The sequence below is a fragment of the Macrotis lagotis genome, chromosome 1 (genome assembly GCF_037893015.1).
Source record: "Macrotis lagotis isolate mMagLag1 chromosome 1, bilby.v1.9.chrom.fasta, whole genome shotgun sequence".
NCBI classification, from domain to species: Eukaryota; Metazoa; Chordata; class Mammalia; order Peramelemorphia; family Peramelidae; genus Macrotis; species Macrotis lagotis.
Genome location: NC_133658.1, coordinates 291,955,515 through 291,979,669, shown reverse-complemented (window position 1 = coordinate 291,979,669; position 24,155 = coordinate 291,955,515). Strand labels below are relative to the sequence as shown.

Here is a 24,155-nt window from a genome sequence, read left to right as displayed (position 1 = left end):
TTTTGGGTCTCTATTACTTTTAGACTAAAATACCCAATTGTCTACTTAATAGGGGCAGCTAGGTGGTGAAGTAGATAGAATACTAGTCCTGGAGACAGGAGGAACTGAGTTCAAATTCAGCCTCAGCTGTGTGACCCTGAGCAAGTTACTTAACCCTGTTTGCCTCACTTTCTTATTTGTAAAAAAAGTCAGAGAATGAAATGACAAACCATTCTAGTATCTCTGCCACGAAAACCCTAAATGGACAAGCTCTGGTCTCCAAGAAAACATAATCTATTTAGGTGTTTTGAAGGAAAATTCATGGAGCAGATGATGCCCAGACAATCAAGGTTCCATTACATATACAGGGATGGGAGAAAGATCCAAACTGTGTGGAGGACATGTATGAGAGGATAGTAATAAGTATACTTCGCTGTTCCTGAGAAGATTCATGAAGGAATCTAGAACAAATATTTCCTTTAATTAAAGCAGAAGCAAGCTATAATGGAATGAAAGTTCTTTGAGGCCAGGTATTATTTTTCTTTTTGTCTTTGAATCACTAAGACCTAGCACATATCTATGTGCTTAGTAAGTTCTTTTTTATTTTTTACTTTATAACATATTGTGAAAATTTTTGTGTTCATTTTCTCAAGCTTTTGGGTTCCAAATTTTTTCCCCTCCCTCCCTCTTCTCAAAATGGTAGACAGTTTTATATAGCTTATACATGTGCTATTATGTATAACATTTGATTGAAAGGAAAAACACCTATAAAATAAGAATAAAGTAATTGAAGAAAATATGCAAAAAATATGCTTTGATCTGCATTCAGAGTCTCAGCAGTTTTTTATCTGGATGTGTATAGCATTTCCTTCATCAGTCCTTTGTACTTGTCTTGGATCATTGTGTTGCTGAGAAGAGCTGAGCCATTCACAGTTGATCATCACCTAATGTTTCTGATACAATGTACAATGTTTTCCTGGTTCTGCTCATTTCACTTTTCATCAGTTCATAAAAGTCTTTCTAGGTTTGTCTGAAACTTAGTAAGTTCCTAATACATTTATTTTATCCCATGTAAACTCCTGAAAGTCTAATGGCTACTGTCTTATTTATCTTCCTCTTTGTCTAGAGTCTAGTGTAGACAGTCTTTCATATAGTACTATATGGTTGCATATAATAATTAACAAATATTTGTTAGTACATATTAGATAACTTCCCCATTTTCTATTCTTATTATTTCACTTGCCCAGAACACCTTCTCTTTCCTTCTCCATCTTACCAAATCTAGTCTATCCTTTAGGACTAGGGTTAAAATTCTTTCTTTTTCCATATATATAAAATGCTTCCTTGTGTGAAAGGGGGCAAAAAGACATCCCTCCCATCAATATCATTTCCTGTGCATCCTCTACTCTGGCTCAACACTGAAAAGCTTGGTCCTTTGGGATGACACAGCAAACCTTGGATGGTCCCTTGGTACCACACCCTCCCTCAAAAGGGTGAAGGGTAAAATTCTGTGTCAATTTAAAAGAAACTTTCACTCCCTTTTCTGCTGTTCTTGAATTTGAGCCATGTAACTCCCTTCTTGGGAGTTCCTGTGAAGAGTGGGGAAGGGGCATCAGAAATGATGTCTGCTAGAGAAAAGGAGTTCATCTAAGTGAATCTGAGTCAAGATCTTTGGACCCTGACTGCCTCTTCTACTTTGTTTTATTTCATCTGGGCATAGTTGACTGAATGTCATTGTAATACTTTTCTAGCCTTGGAGGCAACCCTGTAAATCTAATGCATTGGGCACTCCTGGGTCATTTGTTTGGTGCCATCTGTCCTACAGGAAATGTTCTCTATAACTACTACCATTAGTGTTTCTTGGAGAAGACAACCACTGAGAGGAGGATGAGGCCAATCTGTATTTATCTTGACTTGTCAGAAGTCATGAATTTTGAAGAAGTTGCTCAGATAGTACAGATCTGAGGTAAAGGTGAAATGTCTTCTGTAATCACTTCATAATTTAATATTTTGATTATCTAGTGACAGGGAGAGATAAAAGTCACTATATCATGTTAATTTTTTTTTTTTAGGTTTTTGCAAAGCAAATAGAGTTAAGTGGCTTGCCCAAGGCCACACAGCTAGGTAATTATTTAGTGTCTGAGACCGGATTTGAACCCAGGTACTCCTGACTCCAGAGCCGGTGCTTTATCCACTGCACCACCTAGCCACCCCCATGTTAATTGTTGATGTGGGATTGTGAATCTTTTGTGTTTTAAGTCTTTATTTTGTGTGATGGAAATAACTAGCAGTCTGAACTACATTGGACATCATAAATATATCTTTCAAATCCTCCTTTTGAGAAGACCTTAGATATGAGCCAAATAAACTTTAAGTGATTCTCCCTCTTTGTTGAAAGTGGGGCAAAGAATTTGAGAAAAGGGGCTTGACACTACTTTTTAGTGACTAACTTCCTCTCAGAAAGAACCTAATCCTTGTGCATAGTCTCAGAACTAGGAGCCCCTTTTGAGGTACAATATCATAACTCCCCAGTGATGCAACCCCTACTCTCAAGGAACCCACATTATATTAGGGGAAATAACATATAAAGGCATTTATTCAGAGTACAAAGCAGATGGGAAGTGTATTGTCTGTCTTGCTCCCTCAAAACTTGCCTTTGAAGGGGAACTCTAACCTGTAGAAGTAAACCCAAACCAGAACTTTAGCTTATTGCCTTTTTAGTAACTGCAAGATCAGTTCCCTTTTGAGAAGAGATTATGGACCATTATAAGTGCTTTATGAGTTTCCTGTGTGTCTTTTTGGGTTTCATTTAGTCTTATGTACTTTTCAGATTTTCAGTAGGGTGAAATAAAGGCTCTCTTCTAATTTATATTAATTTGTGGCCTTGAATGCTTATAAAGGAACTGAGAATTCTGTTATCTACATTTATACAAATCTAGACCTATATATATATACATACACATGTATATGCACATATATATGCATATACATATATCTAGCTGTCAGTCTGTCTGTCTGTCTGTCTGTCTCTTCTCTCTCTCTCTCTATTTCCCCAAAGTAAACTCTGGATGAGGGCAAAATGGGTCAAAGATCTAGATTAGACCTCAAGATTGGACCCAATCCTTGTGAATATAGAACTTAGCACTTTATTAATTTTAAAGTGCCAGGCCATGCCAGTTATTATTATTTATTGTCATCATATAAGCATAGTAAATAGGATCTACATTTAGAACTTGAAGGGAACTTAGAGATAATTTAATTCAAGCTCCCTCATTTTATAAATAAGGTGATAGTGTCAGAGAAAGGTAAAATTATTTGTCCAAGATCATGTAACTGGAATTTTCACCCATTTACTTTCACTGTAAATTCTTCAGCTACCCCCTGCTGAGGTTGGACTTGCACTTTGTATTGGTCAGAGGAGATGTCTTAGGTTGTATATTCCCTGAGGGCAGGAATATGCTTAGAGGATTTTAGATACCTGTACCAGTCCTAATAGTCCCCAAGAAAGTGAGGCGGAAGAGGTTATTAGGCTAGGCTTGGAGATGGCAAAGAATGCCTTCCTTGCAAGGTAAATTTAAAAAAGACTCATGCCTCATAATGTGTGTTGATAAACAATCTTCTGTGTTAAAGGCAGCTGTTGCCAAGCTTGGTAAGGGTAGAGGTGAAGCTGGCTGTGAAATGATGGGTGTCTCTTCTAGAAAGAAAGTGCTGAAAGCTATGGAGAAGAGCCCAAGATATTTCTTTTTCTTCTCAAGAATGTCTTCTTGATATAGGAGCTGTTTTGTTGTTGTTGATGTTGATAGTGGTAATGGTTCTGCTCCTTGACTGCTTATGATCCTGCTCTGGGGAGGCTGGGGAGGTTCTCTCCTCTTCTACATATCCAGATTTCCTCTCCAGCAAGTACCAAGGAGATTGGAAGTCTCATTTTGTTCAGCTTTAATTTCATGGAAACCATGCCTTGTCTTAAGGAAACTAAATAGATGAAAAATCCAGTTCCTTGCCATATTTTGTATGCTATTCTTTTAGCACATCACCATAATTTACCTATTGACCTCTCTTGTATTGTTTTGAATTGTTTCACTTTTCATGACTGTGTACCTCTTTTCTCCACTCAATTACAAACTTTTTGAGGGTAGGTTAATTTGAGGGTATGTTAATGGGTAATAATTCCTCCATGAATAACACCCTGAGAATAAAGTTTTTTTAAAATAATGAAGTAGAGAGTGCTGAACAATATATTAAATCAGCAAATTGTACAATGTGGAATTGATCTAAACCATGTACAAGAATAAAACCTCCTTCTCATATAGTTTCTAATTGTCTCTGCAGTGTTGAAAATAAAGTCTTTGGTGTCTCTAGCTTCTCTCTTCTTCCCTTCTTTCCTTGTTTTCCCCATTTCAAGGGCCCAGTGCTCTCTATATCTCTTTATCCTCATCCTAATGTGAAAATAGGGGGAAAAACTGACATTCATATTTTTTTTTATGGAAATGACTATTTTAGTGTGAATGAAGTTTAGACTATGGACACTCAGAGCAGGTATTTCCATTTTAAACTTTTTAAACTCTCAATGTACAATGAAAGACTTTGAAAGCTGTTAAGGAAAATTGAGTACATGGGTGCAAATTCCAGGTATCAGTATTGCGTGAGAAATTGGGAGTAGGGAAGTATGCAGAGAGGAATTGAAAGATATGATTAGCTCTGAAGGATAAACCTATTTTTGGTCATTTAGTGTGACTTAACGAAGAAGAGGAGGGGAGGTCAGAGGAAATGAACTTTGGATCTTGATTTTTTTTCTATGCACTCTTCCTTGCAAAGGTGGCAGAAAAAGAATGGTTCCAGTTATATGGTAACAAGAATGTCAGTCCTGGGGTCAGGAGATCTGATGGGTTTAAACTCCTTTAACTCACCATGAAACTTTGAGAAAGGTACTTTTTTTTTCCAGATCTGGTTTCTGTATCAGTATATTAAAAGAATTAGAAGCATTGTGCTATGGGTGGAAAGAGCACTGACTCTGGAGTTAATGTAACTGAGTTCAAATCTTGACTTTGATACTTTATCATACTGTGTGACTTTGGACAAAGTATGTAACCTCTCTGGTCTATTTCTTTTCTATAAAATGAGTGCATCGGACTCAGCTTATCAGGCCCCTCCTAACTTTGATTTCATAACTAGAGGATTTCTTAAGCTCTTTTCATTTCTAAGACTTTGAAATTCCATGGTTTTTTTTTTTAGGTTTTTTAGGTTTTTTTAATGGGTTAAGTGGCTTGCTCAAGGACACACAGCTAGGTAATTAAGTGTCTGAGACCGGATTTGAACCCAGGTACTCCTGACTCCAAGGCCGGTGCTTTACCCACTATGCCACCTAGCTGCCCCGACATACATTTTTTTTATAAATTTTTTCTCCAAAGGAACATGTGGTCCTGGAAAGATGGGACTTGGGTTGGGTTGTGCTTTATCCTCAATGTCCCATCATCTTGAGAGCAGTGAATGGAGCCTACTAACATGGTCATTAGAGAATCAGAATCACTTAGTTTGTGACTGTGTCACTGAACTGAATGGGCCTATGTTCTTGCTTGACATGAACTCAACAGTTTGATTTTCATTAGGTATCTTATTCTCTAATAGGTTAATATCTTATTCTCTAATAGATTCTTCCTTCATATGGGCAACAGGCAGCTATCTCTAAACAACGATAATCACAAAGGAGATCATAGGATGTGCAGATTGGTGCAAATTCATCCCTACTCCTGAGAAAATGACTTGAAGGTCAGAGGTAGAGGGTGAGTCAAAAGGGTTACTTATAGTTTCAAGGGGCAGTATTACCTTATTCTTTCTCTTAGGACATCTGAACTAAGGAAGAAGGGCAAGGACTGGTCTGTGATTCTTGTAGAACACTGACAATATTCTCATTTACAAAATAGCATCACTGTTGTACATTTCCAGCCAGATGGCACCTTCCCATTCTTCAGACATCTTACAGGAAATGACCTAGTTAATTTTTTGTTTTTAAACTTGCAGATCTCCCATTTGATTTCTCTGTTCTATATAGATTTAATCTTCCCATGTGTCTCATTCTTCACTCCCTCCCTCCCTCCCTCCCTTATTCTTGTTTCAGAATCCTCAAAGACAACTGTTGTGCAACTCAGTTTAGGGATGGATGGATGAATATAGTTCTACCCCCTCCTTCCCTATATCTCCCTTCTTCCCTTTACAAGATTTCCAGATCCCAGCTGTCTGCCATCTCTTCTGTGGTTTTTTGTCTTGGTGTGATCCCCAAGGTCTAAAATTGAAAACATTATACAATTCTATGACTCTATTCAGACAGGGCATGCTCTTTTGTTTCTCTAAGGGTGTTAGTGGTGGTTGGGAGAACTGGGGGGCAAACACAATCTATCTGTGAAGGGCAAAACTGTTATATGTTCTCCTTTTTTTTGAGGAGATAGCTTGCTATGATTTCTCCTTCCAACTTCCCTCCCAGCTTCCTTATGACTAATCTTGTTCCTGATACATTCATTCCTCCCCCTAAGCTTCTTCCTCCTTCACCATACAAGCTCCTCTTCCAGAAAGTTTACATTAATCTACTGTTTGCGCACTCATCAAGCATAACCTACTTTGTGCAAAGCACTCTTTTGGATGTGGGGGCTAGGGGTGAGAAAGTCCTTTCTCCTGTGAGGGGTAGTAGAAAATTAGAAGAGACATAACAAGAAACAGAGACTAGTGTGTGTTTCTCTTTGTTTTTCTATAAAACTTGGCAGTGTGTCTTAAGAAAGTCAACTCAGCTTGGGGGGTTTCTGTATTCCAGAAATAGGCCTTAATGCTTCAGGCTGATTTCATTGCCAGCCCATTCCGGATTTCTAGTACCTCTGTGTGATCTCAGGTGTGCCTCCTACAATCCCTTGAGGGAGATTGAGAGGGAGGCTGGGATGCTAGCTAGTGCTTGAGGTGTGGTGCTCTTGGATTTCAGCCGAATTATCTTTGTATTAGACCCTTGACTTTTCCTCTGAAGCTATAGGAATTAATGAACAAATTTCTTTGAGCTTCACAGAGAGAAAGTGGAAGATGTTAGGTGAGTATAGGTATGGTCTTGCTTAAAAAAATCAGGTACGAATATACCTCACATGAAGTATCAATCAACCAAAGTGTTAATTTATTTATAATTTTTATAGAGATCTTTTGTTTTTATCATGTCCTTCAATTCCAGAGAGTTATCCCTTATAACAAAAAATATAAAAAAGAGAAAAAGGAATAAATTCTAGAAACAAACCATCACTACAAACCTTATCCAATATTTTATATAGGGTTCCCCACCCATAGACTCCTATTTCTGCAGAGAATGGATGGAAGTACATCATCATATCTCTTTTTTATGGCTTCATGGCATTGTTTGGTTACTCTTACTTCAATAAACATTTATTAAGAACTTTCTATGTAGATTATTAAACATGAGTTCCCTTTTTTTTTCTTTATCTCAAAACACTTTGACATCAGTCTCCATTCTTTTCTATTTCCTCTGGTCTCAGATAATGAGGGAAACATTTCTGTGCCCTTGGATCCCATCTATCTCTCATATCTTCTTCAGAAAAATGCTCCCTCAGTTACTTCTGCCCCTTCATTTTCAATCTCTTTCAACATGCTTGTTCCTTCTCTGCCTTCAAACCTGCCTGAAGTCTTCCCTATTCTTTAAAATACAAAAAAATTCCCCCAAACAAAAAAATCTTCACTGAGCTCTACCATCTCAAGCCATCATCTTTTAACTTTCCACCATTTCTCAACCAAACTTCTAGAAAAACTTGTCTAAACTCATTGCCTCTACTTTCTTTTCTACCACTTCTCTCTCAGTCCTGAGCAGTTTCTGATTCCATCACTGAACTGAACCAGATTTCTTAATTGCCAAATATGATGATCTTTTTTCTCCCCAGATCTCACCATTCTCAACCTTTCTGCTGCATTTACTACTGTTGACAGACTTCTCCTATGAATAAGTTCTCCTCTCTGGAGTTTTGTGACCCTACTTCCTCCTGGTTTTCCTTCTACTTGTCACATCTCTACTTTGCAGTCTCCTTGCTAGCTCATCAGCCATATTGCAGTTCATAACTGTGAGTGTACCCTAGGGCTCTATCTGGATCTTTGTTCTTTATTCTCTCTCTGTCTGTCTCTCTATGTCATCAGCTGCCTCGACTTTAATTATCATCTCTATGCAGATTACTCATAGAGTTATATAGCCAATCCAAAGTCTCTCTCTTGTGCTCTGCCTCCCTAACTACAATACCAGTGGACATTTCAAACTAGATGTTCCAGAGATCTCCCAAACCCAACATGTCTAAAACAGGATATTTTCTTCCCAAACCAATTCTCTATAAACTTCCTTATTTCTGTGGAGGGTATCGCCCTCATTTCAGTTTCCCAATTTCATGACTTTGTGACCTCAGTTTTATCCTTAACTTCTTTCTCTTCCTCACCATATATATATATGCATTAAGTTGCCAAATCTTATTATCTCCCCCTTCATGACATCTTTCAAACCTTCTCTTTAGTCATGTAACCATCCCGTTGCTTCACCATCATCTCACTGGATTATTATCAGTGAGACTATAACTCCTACTTGTGCTCTCTGCCTCAAGTCTTTCCTCACTCCAGTCTATCCTTCACATAATTGCCAAAGAGATTTTCCTGAAGAATAGATCTGAGCATATATCCCCTACTCAATAAAATTACTGTTTCCTCTGGGATAAAATATAAATTTCTCTACTTGGTTTTTAAAGTTCTTTACAGCTTAACCCCAATCTAGCTTTCATTTTATGTTACTTTCTCACATTCAATGGTCTGGCCAACTGGACTTTTATTTGTTTCTTACACATGCCACTCAATTTCTTATCTCTGAGTCTTTGTACGGGCCATAGAATTCACTAAATTTTCTTCTCTATCTCATTTCCCTTTACCTTCATTTCTTTGAAGATATAGCTCAAGTGTCATCTTTTGTATATGATGTCTTTTCTAATTCTCTCAATTGCTAATGTTTTCCTTCCTTAGCTACCTTACATTTTAAATTTATTTTCTTTACTCTTAATCTGAACATACATAATATTTAGACACATTGTCTCTCAGTAGAAGGAAGATAAGCTCCTTGAGGGCAGGGGGATTGTTTTATATTTTGTCTTTGTATCTACAATGCCTAGCCCAGTCCGGGTTACATACAGTAGGTGCTTAACAATTGTTTCCTGATTGATTATTCTCAAGGAATTCTCATTCTATGGGGGGAAATGATATAGATACAAATAAAGATAAGATACAGATATAGCATTTATCAAAGTAAATAAAAGGTAATTTCAGGGCAGGTAAGCCCTAGCATCTAAGAAGACCAGGAAAGGGTCTCTCTAGAAAGAAGTTGTTCAACTGAATTTTTACAAGTTGGAGATGAAGGAGAACAATTCATTCAAGGGAGACAATGCAAAAGCAAGACAAGGAGATGGGACTGAATGGTATGGGTGAGAGAGAAATGTTGAATAGGCTGCTTTGGTTGGACTATTGAGTATGTGGAGAAAATCAATGTGTAATAATTCTAGAAAGATAAACTGGGGCCCGATTATCAAATACTTTAAATATCAGTAGAGTTTGTATCTGATCCTAGAGGCAAAAGGAAGGCACCGGAGCTATCTGTAATGAATAATCCACTATGCAAAAATTGGGGATTTATAAAACAGTAAGGAGGACCCAAACTAGAGTGAAGGCAAAGGGAAAAGACAGGAGAGAGAGAGAGGGAGAGAGGGAGAGAGGGAGGGAGGGAGGGAGGGAGGGAGGGAGGGAGGGAGAGAGAGAGAGAGAGAGAGAGAGAGAGAGAGAGAGAGAGAGAGAGAGAGAGAGAGAATTTTCTCCTATCTTTATGAAAATTTTCCCATGATATACATTTTCCTGCTCTCTAGGTTCTTCTCAGAATCCACTTATGTGACTATCCTCTCTCACTTTACACGAGACTTCCTTCTTGCATTGGGCATCGGGATAAGATAGCTACAACTCATACATTTGATGTACAGTGCAAGGTGGGTGCTTGGGGCAGGATGTTCTGCTTGTGTGGATGGGATTTATTTTCTGTCAACCTATAATATCAATTTTCCAAGGATAGGATGATTTTGGTTAGCAAATTATTTTCTGCCTCTGGTGGGTAGTAGTTAGAAAAGAAAATGGCAATAAAAGCCCAGGATCTAAAGTCAAAAGACTTTGATTTGGGACTTTGACAACCTGCTAATGTTGCCATTGTGGACCAGCTACTTAACTCACCTGAGCCTCTGTTTTTTCATTTGTAAAATGGGAATAATAATAGTTGCAACAATTTTCTCACAGGTCTATTGGGAGAAAGATGCTTTGTAAAGTGTCAGGAGTATAAACTGTTTTCATAATAATACTGTGCTGCTAAGGTTCCAGCATCATGGATTTGATTGCTGGCTGAACCAGTTAGCTTTCCTCTGGTTTTAGGCCATAGATGTTACCTCTGACCCAAACCAGTCATTTAAAAAATTCATATCTTTGGTCACAAGTGGGAAATGGTTGGACAGATCAGCTCAAATCATCCCTACTGTTGGTAAATAACTAAGCATGTAGAAGACCTTTAACACCTCTCTTTGTTAAAAGCAACTCATCATGAAATGAGTGAGAACAGAGTTGAGATTTAGGAGGCTCATGCTCAAAATCTGGCTCTGACTTCTTCATTGTGTGACCATACTGCTATAGGCTTCAGTTTCTTCATTGGTAAAATGGTTATTAGAATGCCATCATCATCTAGCTCAAAGGGTTGTTGTAAAGAAAGCGCCTTGCAAAGCTTAAGTAAATGTACATTATTATATGTGAATGACAGTACTTGGAAAAAATAAAATTGGTCTCCAAGGAACCAGTAACATAAGCTCTGGTTTTAGAGAGAACCCCTTCCCATCACAATAAAGACACCAAAACAACCCGTCAATTCAGGGAAAGAAAAAAAATTCACTCTAACATTCTGTTTTGGTGTTGTGTAGACAGGATTTCCAATTACTGTATTAGTCAGATCTCTCTGAAATGGGAAAAAAATCAAGCAAACATATATATTGAAAAACAGCACTGATTATAGGCTGAATTCGTTTCATATAAACCAGTTTTAGGAAGAAGGTACAGTTTATATTTGGATCAATACAGTAATTTGGCTAAAATTCCACTTTTCAACAGGTTGTTGGCATCTTGTTGACATGGCTTCTCGGACAGTAGAAAATCAATGTGCTACTACTTCCCCCTTGAGTTTCCCATTCTTGTCCCCCCCACCCTCCCGTTAATCTCTTTCATCCTTCTTCCTATTTCTCCCATTTTAGAATCATATAACAATAGTTTAAATTTGTATCCCACTTTAAGGTTTACAGTGCATTTGCTTCACAACATTGTGTAGTGTATTATCTCTCTCTCTCTCTCTCTCTCTCTAAATTATTATTATTATTATCCCTATTTGGCAAAGAAGTAAACTGAGACTTAGAGAGATTAAATGATGTTTCTGTGGTTACACAGTTATTTCACAATTTATAAGTTTCATGCTATCTTTGCCCATCCTGCCTTTCCTCTCACGTCTTTTGAAGAGACTTCTTTTTTCTTAGCATATTCTCTGAGGTTATGTGTACACTTTGAAGAAACAGAGAAATATATTGCCCAAGCAACTGGTAGCATCTCCCTCCATTTCTCCAGTATCCAAGTATTGACAAGTCTTGCCCAATCTTCAGAGATGCAGCCTTGCTAGGAAACTCCCATTGACTGTGTGTGTGTGTGTGTGTGTGTGTGTGTGTGTGTGTGTGTGTATTGTGAACAAGGAGTCCTTGCCTAATGGGCACGAGTTGCCAGACTGCCTGGAAATTTATCATGAGGTTGTCTATGTCTCTTGAGTATTACTTAACCCCCCCCCAAAACCTGTTGGATTCCCCCTCTATTGGAGGGGGAACTATGTTAGAAGGCAAGTTGCTTTCTTTTCCCGTTGTCCCTTGCCCAAGGGTGTCCGCAAGCTTCAAACCCAAGTCCAGACCCTCCCAAAGCAGGTGCCATTGAAGATGTTTGGAGGTTCCTCTCTGCCTTCCGGCTGCCTTTCTTTAAAATTTAAAGGACTCTCTGATGCAGCTTTCTGTGCCTCTCTCCTCTATCCAGACCTTTCCAAGAGCTTAACGCACACCCAGGGCACCAATAAATAAAGAGGAGTGGGGGGATCTTCCAGTCACTTAGGGGGAAGCATGGCTTTTTTCCTGCCTTGCATGGGGAGCAGTGAAGGAATCCGGGGGCTAGGAAGTCAGACTGCCGCTCTGTACTCTCCCTGCTCCAGCCTCGGGAAGATAAGAGCTGGTTGGAGTGCTAGGGGGAAAAGGCTGCTGCAGCAAACAGAACAAACAGAATTTTTTTTTGCATCTAGAGGGGGAAGCACAGAGCTAAAAATAAAACGAAAAGATCAGTATCTGTCAGCCTGACAGCTGATTGGCTGTTTGGAAATGCATATAATTACCAGGAACTAGCTGTAGGTAGGCATTTGCATGTAGAGCTCTCAGAGAGCTGCTGAGACAAGGTTATGTTTTAACCTTTAAGTTCTGAATCTGTTGGAAAACTTAGGCTAGAACTGCAGGAAATTAGTCTAAATTAATAGATGGCTGTGATTATGCCTCATGTCCCCCTGTTCAGGTCACTTGGATGCTGGCAAATAGGGGACTAAGATGGGGAGGAGGCGGTTAGCAGGAAGCCCTGGCTGTGTCCTCTTTCCACAATCTGGGAGCTGGCCCTGATTGGGTAATCCGGATGCAGGATACATGCCCTGTTGCCTCCTTCTTCTCTCAGGGAATCTTTGGTGAAACTGCAAATTCTTTTCTTGTTTTCCTTGTGGAAGGCCTGTCTGGTTCTGGAAGCTGTTTAGATACTTCCGAACCTGGTCCATTCTTTTCTGCCTTTGTTCATGTTTGGAATGGATTAGATTCTGCCAAAACCATTTCTAGGAAATAATAAGACAGCCAAAGAGGGAAAGCCCTGCTTATTTCTATCCTCCTCCTCCCTGAATTTTTGAGGGAATATCTTCCCTGTTTTTTTTCTGTAGACTGTTCAGAATTTCCTCCCACCTTTCTCCATATGTATATAGAGTGCAGAGTTCATAGATCCTTCATAGAACCTGGGTTTGAATTTTAGCTGTCCTTTACTCTAGGTTTTACTTTAAGCAAGTCACCTAACCTTTCTTGGTCTCAGTTTCTATGCTGCTGGATGCCTTCTAAGGTTCCTTCCAGTTCTGCTTGTGATTCTATGAATGTCTTGCTGAATCCTACTTTTCTCTGGATCCTTCCTATCCTACTTCTCTAGAAATGAACTGACCCTCTGTAAGGCCTTCCTTAGAACTCTATGAGAGTAGCAGAATTATCACATATGCTATGAACTTGACACTGCAAGGTTTGAAAAGTGATTTCCTCCCAACAACTTTGGGTAGATATAATTTTATAGATGAAGTTACTGGAGTTGAAAGGTTAAGTAACTTGTGTGGAAAAATTTATCAAATTAGGCACCTACTGGGTGAAAGACAGTAGAAGGCTTTGATGGAGGATAAGCCTTGGTCAGACTAACAGAGGCTTGCTGGCTTTTTGAGCACACCAAGTCACAATCTCTCAATGCTCTAAGTAACTCTCCAAGATAATGGGTTGCAAAACAACTGGCATCTTCATTGTTATTAGCTCACTGGAAGTTTCTACCACAGCTGAAATTACAGGAACAGATAAAAACAAAACATGCAAGGAACTATGCTGGTCTCTGTACTTAGAAGGACAAAAATGAAACAGTTCTTGCCCTCAACGAGTTTATGTTTTACATAGCTTGGAAGGATTGGAGTTAGGAGTGAGCCCATGCCTTCTGACTTCAAGTCCAAACATTCTTTCCATATGGCATCATTTTGAGAACCAAAGATTATTTCATTTGATTCTGACAAGAACCCTGAGAAAACAGATAATAATAATTATATTAATTATTTGCAGATGATTAAACAGGCCCAGAGGGTCATGAATTCATGTTGCTGACCAGAGAAATCCTATTTGCCTATTCTGGGATTTTGCACTTCCAAGATGTACTGATGGTGTGTTTACTGTTGCTTTGCTAAGGTAGGCAAATCACTATGGTCAAAGACTCATGCCCTTAACTATGATATATGGATGCCTAAATAGTTTAGCACTTCAAGGATACATGATTTCACTGTATGAGTAATAGTAATAGTAATAATAATAATAATATCACATCTGTTCAGCACTTTAAGATTTAAAAAGTTTATTTTCCTCTCAACAGCCCTCTGAGAAAGATTCCAAAAAATGTTACCATTCCCATTTTACAGATGAGAAAAATAAAATAAAGGTGAAGCAACTAACTTGTCAAGGAGTTACACAATTATTAAAGGTCAGGACAGATCCCAGTCCTTCCTATACCTTTTTTTTTTCGTTTCTTTTTTGCAAGGCAAATGGGGTTAAGTGGCTTGCCCAAGGCCACACGGCTAGGTAATTATTAAATGTCTGACCCCAGATTTGAACCTGGGTACTCCTGACTCCAGGGCTGGTGCTTTATCCACTACGCCACCTAGCCACTCCTTCCTATACCTTTTAGAAAATGGTCTTCATGGATTTTTGGAACTGTAGGAAAAACAATGGCATGGTATGCAACAATTAAGGGGTAGCTTTTGTAAACTTAGCTAAGCTACAAACTATAGATATGGAATCCATTACTAGGCACATTACAAAGTCTTTCTATCTTGATGGGTCTGTGCCATGTCATGTCCTACCAGAATGATGCTCAAGAAATTAGGGTCCTGTGTATGCCACAGCAATGCATTGAAGAAGGATACAATTGGACTCCATAAAATTGGAGAAAACTAAGAGGTCTGAGACAGTATCCAGTTTCTCTCTGTCTCTTTCTCTTTCCCTCTCTCTCTGTCTCTCAATAGGGTACCCTAATTTTTCAGTCCAATATTTCTCTGATGCTTTGGGCAAGATATTTATCCTCTCAATCTGATGGTTGATTGTATTTGAAGGTCACAGGATCATAGATTTACAACTGGAAAAAAACATTTCAAGTCATCTAGTTGAATTCCTTTACTTTACAGATAAGAAAACTGAGCCCAGGGGAGATAAATGACTTGTCCAAAGCTATGCAGGTAGTAAGCGGCACAATCAGGATTTGAACTCAGGTCTTTTGATTCTAAAGCTGGTGCTCTTCCCACCATATTCCACTGCTTCTTCATGGCAGCTTACATAAACTCTTTTTTTGGGGGGAGGTTCAACTAGACCAGGAAGCAATGTGAATGAAGCACAGCATCCATCTGTGATTTGAATCATTTGCTCTCCATGCATCAAGTGTTTATATTCTTCTAGGCACTAGGGAGAGTAATTTCTGAAGATCAAATCCTTATCTTCTGATGGTTGGTATTCCAAGATTCTTTTCAGGGTATTTATCCTTCCTGGGAAGGGGTTGGGGCAGGCAGAGAAGGATTTTCTCTCTCTTTCTCTGTCTGTCTTTCCGTCTGTCTCTCAATAGGGTACCCTAATTTTTGTGTTAAGGGATGGCTAGATTTTACTTTCTTTCAGATAGGAGTTAGAGAGCAGACCTGTGATCTCAGTGAGAGAGAGAACTCTCAGGTGAGGCTATACCCTTGACAAATGCAAACCATCACTTTCTTTGGAAATTGGAGTCACCTAGAATTAATTAACTAAGGAGTTAAATGACTTAGCCAGAGGCAGCCCCAGTAAGTATAGGTCAGAGATAGGACTTGAACCCAGGCTTGGATTTGAGGCCTCTTCTCTATCCATTATGCCAGACTGCTTCTTTCTGTACTCACTCTGAAAGGAAATTTATTGGCAGCAGAATTTGACTCCTCCACTGTGAATTCCCTTGGATTCTTTCTATAGAGACCTTTACCAATGAGAGAGTGAAATTTCACTCTGGGCCAGAATAGAGAGAGGTTGCCTGCAGGCTTCTAACTCAAATTCTCTACTTTGCTGCACTTCTATTAATTGTGGCAGGAGGTGTTCAACAGCATTTTTTCAATCAGCAAGTATTTATTAACTTCTTACTATGCCAGGTCCTGTTCTAGGCCCTGTAGATATAAAGTCAAAATCAAAACTCCTTGGAGCTTACTTTGGCTTGAGGGGAAACCATAGAGGCACAAATTAGAACTATATATGTATTATATATAATAGCTATGGATAATCTATCACATATAGCAAAAATTGAGGATTATTCTCAACAAATATATTATTTACACACATATTAAATACAAATTACTATGGAAGGGTTATTAACACCTGAGAGAGAATTAGGAAAGACTTTGGATCAGAAGGTTATCCTTGAGCATGTCCTGGGCAAACAGGGCAGGCTGACCAGAGTTTTACCACAGTGTACCAACATTGAAAGGGTGCTGACAAGGCATTAGTAGATAAAAAGAACCTAATAAGTAAGAATGGTTAAAATAGCAAAATAGGAAGCTATCAGTTAACAGATTTCCATCCTATCCTCCCACCCCAAGCCCAGGTTTGCATCCCAAGAGAGTGACCCAGCCTAACCTCACCCTTCTCCCTTCCCTGGTAGTGATCTTCCTAGAAGCTGCCTCCTGGGTGATGCAAAGGTATTGGGCTCTCTCATGAGGACATGTGGGGAGACTTTGTATTCTAAGGCCCAAGATTTCTCTTTGAGGTTTCTCCACATGCAACTGAATTCATCTTTTACAAAAATTAATTTGAAGGTACTAGGGCTACCTAGCTCTGGGGAAAGAATTTCTAGTCAAAAGCTATATGTAGCAGAGTTTCAAGGTTTTATAGTCAATCTTCTCCTTCCTTTGTATATGGAAATGATCATGTTTGTTGATACTTATCAAGTTTCAGAAGTTAAAAAAATTAAATTAAAGCCCTGGGAAAAAATCTCCAGGAATTTATAATTATGCTCTGGCTATATGGGTTATTTGGAACCATAAAAATAAATATTTTTGGTCTTATACTTTAATGTAAGTAATACAAGTTTTTGTCCCTTATATTACAGGACATTTATCTATCATCTATCTATCTATCTATCTATCTATCTATCTATCTATCTATCTCTAGCAACTGTCTTCTAGACTTGTTGCACACAAAAAGAAATATCCTCTAGTCTTTAGCAAAAGTTGGAACACTATACCATCAATGCCAGAATTCTAGGGAGATTTCATTGTGAGCACTGGATATACTGGATATACTGCCATTCACAGATGGAAATAAACTCTCCTTGAAGTTTCATTTGGAGGTTGTTCCCCCCCCCCCCTTTGCCATTCTATTTTGTTCTGATGTTCTTGAATGGATATCTACAGTAATGAGGTAGCAAGGAACATGTCTTCAGTCACCATTAAGGTTGCCTTCTCAATTCAAAAGGATTCTAGGAGTTCTATGCTGGGAAAAAAAAATTTACAACCAAAGGGCTGGATTCTGCTGAGTTCCTGTCTCCAATCCCTTTACCATATTGCCCCCTTGCTTCTTGCCCATGAGGGCTTAGAGATGTAATTTTTTGCTGAATAGAAATTTGAGATATATGTCTGGAAGGACTCTAAAATGAGTCTCTACATTCATGGATGGTGGAAGGAGTTGTGGTTTGGAAGTCAGTAGGCCTAGATTTTAATCCCAGGTCTGATAAGATCTCCTTGTGTGGGTTAGAGAATAGTTTAAAATGAAAGAGTTGGACAAGATGCTCTCTGAGGCCCCTTTCAGCTCTGACATTCTATTGTATAATCAATTACTTCTTTCCCAACAACAGCAAAAATTTTTATGCTGAGATAAAGTGAAAAGTAGGTACTGAAGTCCATATACTGTTGAAATGACCAATCTTAAATGTTCCTACTCCTGGATGGCAGTTCACAGGTTGAAAAGTGTTTGCAATGGTGGGGAGGGAGAGGGGAGAGTAATCCTAATACATTCACATAATAAAAAAAATTAGTAATCTGATCAAAACCAATGATAACCAATTAATTCATGGAAAGGAATGAAAACTCTTATAGAGAAGCTCAGTTGCTACTAAGAACTGTTAAGAAACTCAGATACTGTTTTACTGATTCTCAGTAGGCTTTTTGTTGGGACCTAATGGTTACTTATGGTTGATTTCCATTATATCTCTAAAACACACACAAAAGTTTGCTTGTGATCAAGAAGAATCTTTATCAGAGCAAGATAGAATCCAACATATAAACATTGTGAATAAAATACACTTCCCTCCACCCCCCCAAAAAAAAAGAATTAAAAAAGGCATTGCTCCTATTTCACAGGTGGGAAAACAAAGGTATAGAAAGTCAGAATAACTTGTTGGAACTAGAATCCTAGACCTGGAGGGAACCTCTAGAAATCGATCAATCAATCAACAGGCAGGACTAGTCCATTGCCTCCAGGCAGGTAAATGTCTAAATTCTGTGGAGACAGATGGTGATCTATTTTCTTTCTGAAGCACTCAAGGGAGTGAGATACCACAACCTCTCACTGTCAGTCATCCTAATGTTTTATGCTTGTACAGAACAAAGTCTTGTGACCAGTTAAGGTCTAAGATTTCATCTCTTTACTTTCTCATATCTTGTCCATGGTTTTAACATGTATGTGTCTCTCCCTCATCCTATATCCTCCACTTTCCCCTTTGCCCTCCCTGCACCGCACCCCCCCCCCCCAACAGATATACTAGAACTATGTTATTTGTCTTAATCAGTTTATCATCCTCTGGGAACAACTGAAATTTGCTCTGGGTCAGATTTATAGCTGGACAGGGTCTTAGATCATCTAGTCCAGAGGTGGGGAACCTCTGGTCCACAGGTCATATAAGGTCCATGAAATCATGTGGTCTAGCCCTGTCAAGGCAACCTTGGGTGGGACTCAAAAGTCAATAAATCTGAAAGCTTTTTATGGATGAATTAATCAAATGTTTGTCCAAATAAAGCAGGTTAAATTTTAAATTTTGACCCTAGACAGAGAAAGGGTTCCTTACCCTTGATTAGTCTAACCTTCCTCATTTGACAAATGGGGAAACTGAGGACCTGTGAGGTTATGTGAATTATCCTCACTCATAAAGACATTGTTAGTAGAACTGAATTCAAACCTAGCTTTTCTGATTTTAAATTTAATCTTGTTTCCTTGAATGATTTGGTTTTTTTTTTTTTTTTGGCAAGGCAAATGGGGTTAAGTGGCTTGCTCAAGGCCATACGGCTAGGTAATTATTAAGTGTCTGAGACCAGATTTGAACCCAGGTACTCCTGACTCCAAGGCCAGTGCTTTATCCACTATACCACCTAGCTGCCCCTCCTTGAATGATTTGAATATTATCTTTGATATTCAGAGAGCCTAATACTATGATATAAATTAATAAATAAGCTCCATTAATCTGTTTTCTTTCCAATACATCTCTTAAAATTGGGAATACCAAAGTTAGTTTACCAAGGTGTGACCACTGTATATGCTATAGCTTCTTGGAATCATATTTGAGAGTTGGATGATGGTGGATACCAAAGGTGGATGAGCAACCCTGAGAAGGGAAGAGCAGCTCTCATATCAGAGGCCCTAGTCTTCCTTGAACATTTCACACATCCCAATCATCTTGGTAACTGGGGAAACTGACAGTCTTCAAACCAGTCCATGAATTAGAAGAGTGTCTACCCCAAGCACATGGAGTTATCTCCTGCTGGAATGAGCACATGAGAACAATTTGATCTAATGGCCATAAAGATGACTGAAGCAGGTTCTGTGAAATGTTTAAAACTTAGACATTGAAGACACCAAAATTATCCACTGTATCCTGGACCATCACAAGTCATCTCGGCTTTTGTCTTGCCACTGGACTTTTATAACTCAGGAAGAAAGAATGAGGCTGATAACATTTGCCTTACTTAATTAAATCCAGTTTATGTGCAAGTCAAAACATCACCCATGATGTCATAGGTCCCTTTTCAAAATGAAAGATGAGCAATAAACCAAAGCTGGTTGGTATTTGGAATAACCTAAAGTCAAGTTCTGACTTTTCTTCTTCCCCCTCCCTTCTTGGTCTTCAGGAAGACCCATTGGAGAGTGTGACTCCTCCCCTCAATTCATAGTTAGCCATTTGGAATGATATGGGCCAGATATTAGAGTCCTTTCCTCCCTTCCTCTTCTCTATTCCAAGTTTTCCAGATTCTCCAAGCTTTCCTCAATCCTTTTCCTCCCATGTGGAGTATTGGCTCGGAAACCCCAGCACACAAGAATCTTTCCCTTGCTGTGAATTCTATGAAGCTTGCACTGTTTTTGTGGCCTCTATTGCTTATGATATAAAATACAAACACCTCCACTTGGCACTTAGGCTCTGGCCTCCCTTCATAGACTTTCCTTACCATACTGCTTCCATTCACACATTCTTATAATTTAACCAAACTAGAATATCCATGCTGCTTGCCTTTCTCATCTTGATCCCTCCTGCCTTTTGTGCATTTGTGACTCCTATAGTTAGCATCTACTCCTTCCTTATTTCTGCCTATTGAAAACCTTCTCTTCTTACTATTCCATAGAAATCTATCTATTCCATGGAGCCCTTCCTGAGTCCCTTCTTTGAGTTATAGAACTCACAGAGCCTTGGAGATTATGTTTTTTAATCTCCTCATTCTTTGAATGAGAAAACTGAAGTTTGGCAAGGGGAAACATACTTTTTAGTATTTTTAAGCAAGGTGGAGTAGCACAGGGGATATGTTAAGAAGTACAGAAAAGGGGCGGCTAGGTGGCACAGTGGATAGAGCACTGGCCCTGGAGTCAGTAGTACCTGAGTTCAAATCTGGCCTCAGACACTTAATAATTACCTGTGTGGCCTTGGATAAGCCACTTAACCCCATTAACTTGCAAAAAATCCCTAAATAAAACCTAAAAAAAAAAGATGTACAGAAAAAGCCCTAATATAAACTGATGGGATGTGCCCAAATGTGAGGCAAAATTGATTTATTTCAAAAAAAGTTTAATTTTAAAACAACAGCGGCAACATTAAATCCTTTTTGAGCTAAAAACTATTAGATTAATTTATTAAGCATCTATATTTTGTGAAAAAGACTAATACAATAAAATTAATAAAATACCTAATATTTAGGAAATAAATTTTGATGTATTTCAAAACTTAATAAAAATACATTTCACTGTATTTTCTAAAGGCCCAATTCAAACTTTGCTTTGCAGTTAGACAGATCCTCTCTGTCAATGTGTAGGAAGGCTTATCTTTTGGAAAAATGGGCTGATGACTTGAATATTTCTACAGATGAATTCAAATATATGGATTACCATACAAAATGAGAATGGCAAGCATCATGGATATCCTAATTTGATTAAATTGTAGAATGTGTGAATGGAAGCAGTATAGTAAGGGAGGTCTATAAAGGGAGGCCAGAGCCTAAGTGCCAGGTGGAGGTGTTTGTATTTTATACCATAAGCATGATTTTAGCCTTTTCTTTGCCAGATCCTCCAGAGAACCCTCCCCATTACCTAGATACTGCTTGAGATTTCTGATTCTCCCATCCTTGGACTATTGTTACTGATACCTTTACTCCTTCCCTGATTCCTTCTGGTTCTTCTCCCCACCCCTTAACTGGTGGTAACAATGTAAGAATAATAGCCTTTATTCATCACTCCAATTCCTTAATAGGTTCAGCTTTCTTTGCTTTCTCTGTGATATGTGGCTTCCTTCATTTTTCTTTAATCTGCACCTGCTTCCTTCCTTCAATTCAAGTCAGTCATTCACTTCTTCTTGTTTGTTTCTTTTTTTTGGGAGGGGTACCCCCTCTGTGGTTTCTTCCAGAAGTAATGTGGTAGAGTGAAAAGGTTGGATGTGTAGTCTAAAGGCTTGGGTTTGAATTGTGACCCTGACATTTAATATTCACTATGTGACCACAAACAGGCTTACTCTCCCTCTCTGAGCCTCATTTTTATCAGGTATAAAATGAAGTAAATCAATGAGATAATCTTTATGGTCCTTCCCAATTTAAATCCTATGACCATTTGGTTAGGACTCTAAGCAATATTTCAACTCTTAGATTTCCATGGTCTACCTTACTCAAAATGTTCCTCAATGACCAATTTCATTTGGGAAGTTGGATGTGATTTAAATGGGGTGAGACATCTTCCCTAAGTAACCTTGTAATGTAACACTCAGGTTCCTCTGTAGTTCTTATCAAACAAATATCAATCAACAAGCATTATTAAGGCCTACTATGTGTCAGACACTGAATCATTTAGTCCAACAGCTCTTCCATTTAAGTGATGGAAAGACCATGATGACCAAAGTCACATAGTGATTTGCTGTGAGAAGCAATACTAAAATTCTAGTATTCTGATTTCTTTTTTTTAAGTTTTTTTTTTTGCAAGGCAATGGGGTTAAGTGGCTTGCCCAAGGCCTCAGAGCTCAGGTATTTCTGACTCCAGGGCTGGTTCTCTATCCACTGCACTACCTAGCTGTCCCAGTATTCTGATTTCTAATCCATTTCTTGTCCCCCTATATCACTCAGAAGAGAATTTTGGAGGGTTTAGGAATATCTACAAAACAACTAGAAAGTAGAAAAGATACCACTTTGGTGGTATCAACTGAAAACAAGCCAACAACTTTAAGCAAGCTCATTTAGGATGAAATATCCAAAGATTACATGAAGAGGACCTCAAGGGATAAGAATAGGTGACAGATTAGATGGGAGCTTATAATACATGTAAACTAATTAAATTCAATAAACACTTCTTGAAAACCTACCATATGCCAAATACTTTGTTATGTTCTAAGGATCCAATGAAAGCTAGGATCTTTCATTCTGGTTCAAGGAGACAATTTGTACCTAGATAAGAATATACAAAATATTTATCAGATATATATATATATATATATATATATATATATATATATATATATTAATTTTGATAGAGGTTTATGGTTGGGGAAACTATAACAATTGAAGGGATAAGGAAAAGCCTCCTGTGGGAGGTGATCCCTTGGCTGTCCTTTCAAGGAAGCTAGGGATTCTGGAAGGCAAAGGATGAGGAGGCAGTACAGTCTGGGGTGAGGAGTGGCCAGGGCAAAGATATGGAGCCTAGAGATAGAATGTTGATGAACATGGAAGGGCAAGTAGCCTAATATGACTGGATTGTAGAGTCCATTAGAGGGATTAATGTGAGATCCATCTGGAAAGATGCCATGAAACATGACCATAAAGGATTCTACTTGCCAAAGGAGACGTTTTGTATTTGAAAGGGAACTGATGAAACTTCTTGAACAGTAGAATGATGTGGACAAATCTTTGCTTCAGGAATATCACTCTGGCAGTTGGGCAGAAGAAGATTTGGAAAAGGGGAATTTCAGAAATTTGGTATCAGGGAAACCAATTAGGATTCTACTGCAACAGTCCAGTGAGAGGCAATGGAGGATCTGAAGTAGGGTTATGATCATGTGAATAGAGAGAAGGAATGAAAGTGAGAAACGTGGAGAAAGAATTGACAAGATCAGTACCGATTGGGTGTGTGTGTGTATGTGGGAAGGGAGAATGAAAAATAAGGGACAACGGGTAGGATTATGATTGACCTTAACAGAATTAAGGATACCTAGAAAAAGTGATTTTAGGAAAATGATATTAACTTTTCTTTTGGACATGTTGAATTTAAGTTGCCTTGGGACATAAAGGTGGAAATGCCTGATAGGATGTTGTTGATATGGGATTTTTGGTAAGTTAATGAGATTTCTTTTCATCCCCACACCTGTTCCCATATACTTAGTCCTTGCCTTGTCCCAGAGAAAGGAGCTGATGCTTCTCTTTTTCATTATTTTAACTCCTTCATAACCTTTTAAATCTAGCCCACCTTTCTAGCCTTATTATTCACCATACATTCTATACCCTAAGTAACTGATCTGATTGCCTCTTATATAACACTTCCTATCCCATCTTTGTGCTTTGAAAGGTAGGTAATATGTATTTATTAAGAGCTATATGCTAGAAATTATGCGAAGAGCTAGAGATACAAATACAAACCAAAAGAAAGATAATCTTTTCCCTCATTGAGCTTACATTCTAGAGGAAGAATTGAAAGGTGGTGGGGGGGGAGGGAAGACGTGCTTGTAGAGTCATAGTGACAAAATCTAGAATACAGCAGAAAGAGAAAGAAACATTTTGGCCTAGGTCTATCTCAAAATGAAAG

At 38.5% G+C, this 24,155-nt stretch overlaps 1 long non-coding RNA gene across 3 annotated transcripts in view; it reads left to right on the top strand.

Moving 5' to 3' along the window:
• Nucleotides 1-24,155, top strand: part of LOC141505271 (uncharacterized) — a 274,924-nt gene that overhangs the window by 118,251 nt on the left and 132,518 nt on the right. For 2 of the 3 annotated variants that reach the window (XR_012473575.1, XR_012473574.1), the window contains exons 2-3: nt 9,900-10,016; nt 13,974-14,096. This is a non-coding gene — a long non-coding RNA (uncharacterized LOC141505271). The remainder of the gene's footprint in view (nt 1-9,899; nt 10,017-13,973; nt 14,097-24,155) is intronic. The other variant, XR_012473576.1, reaches the window with a different exon arrangement.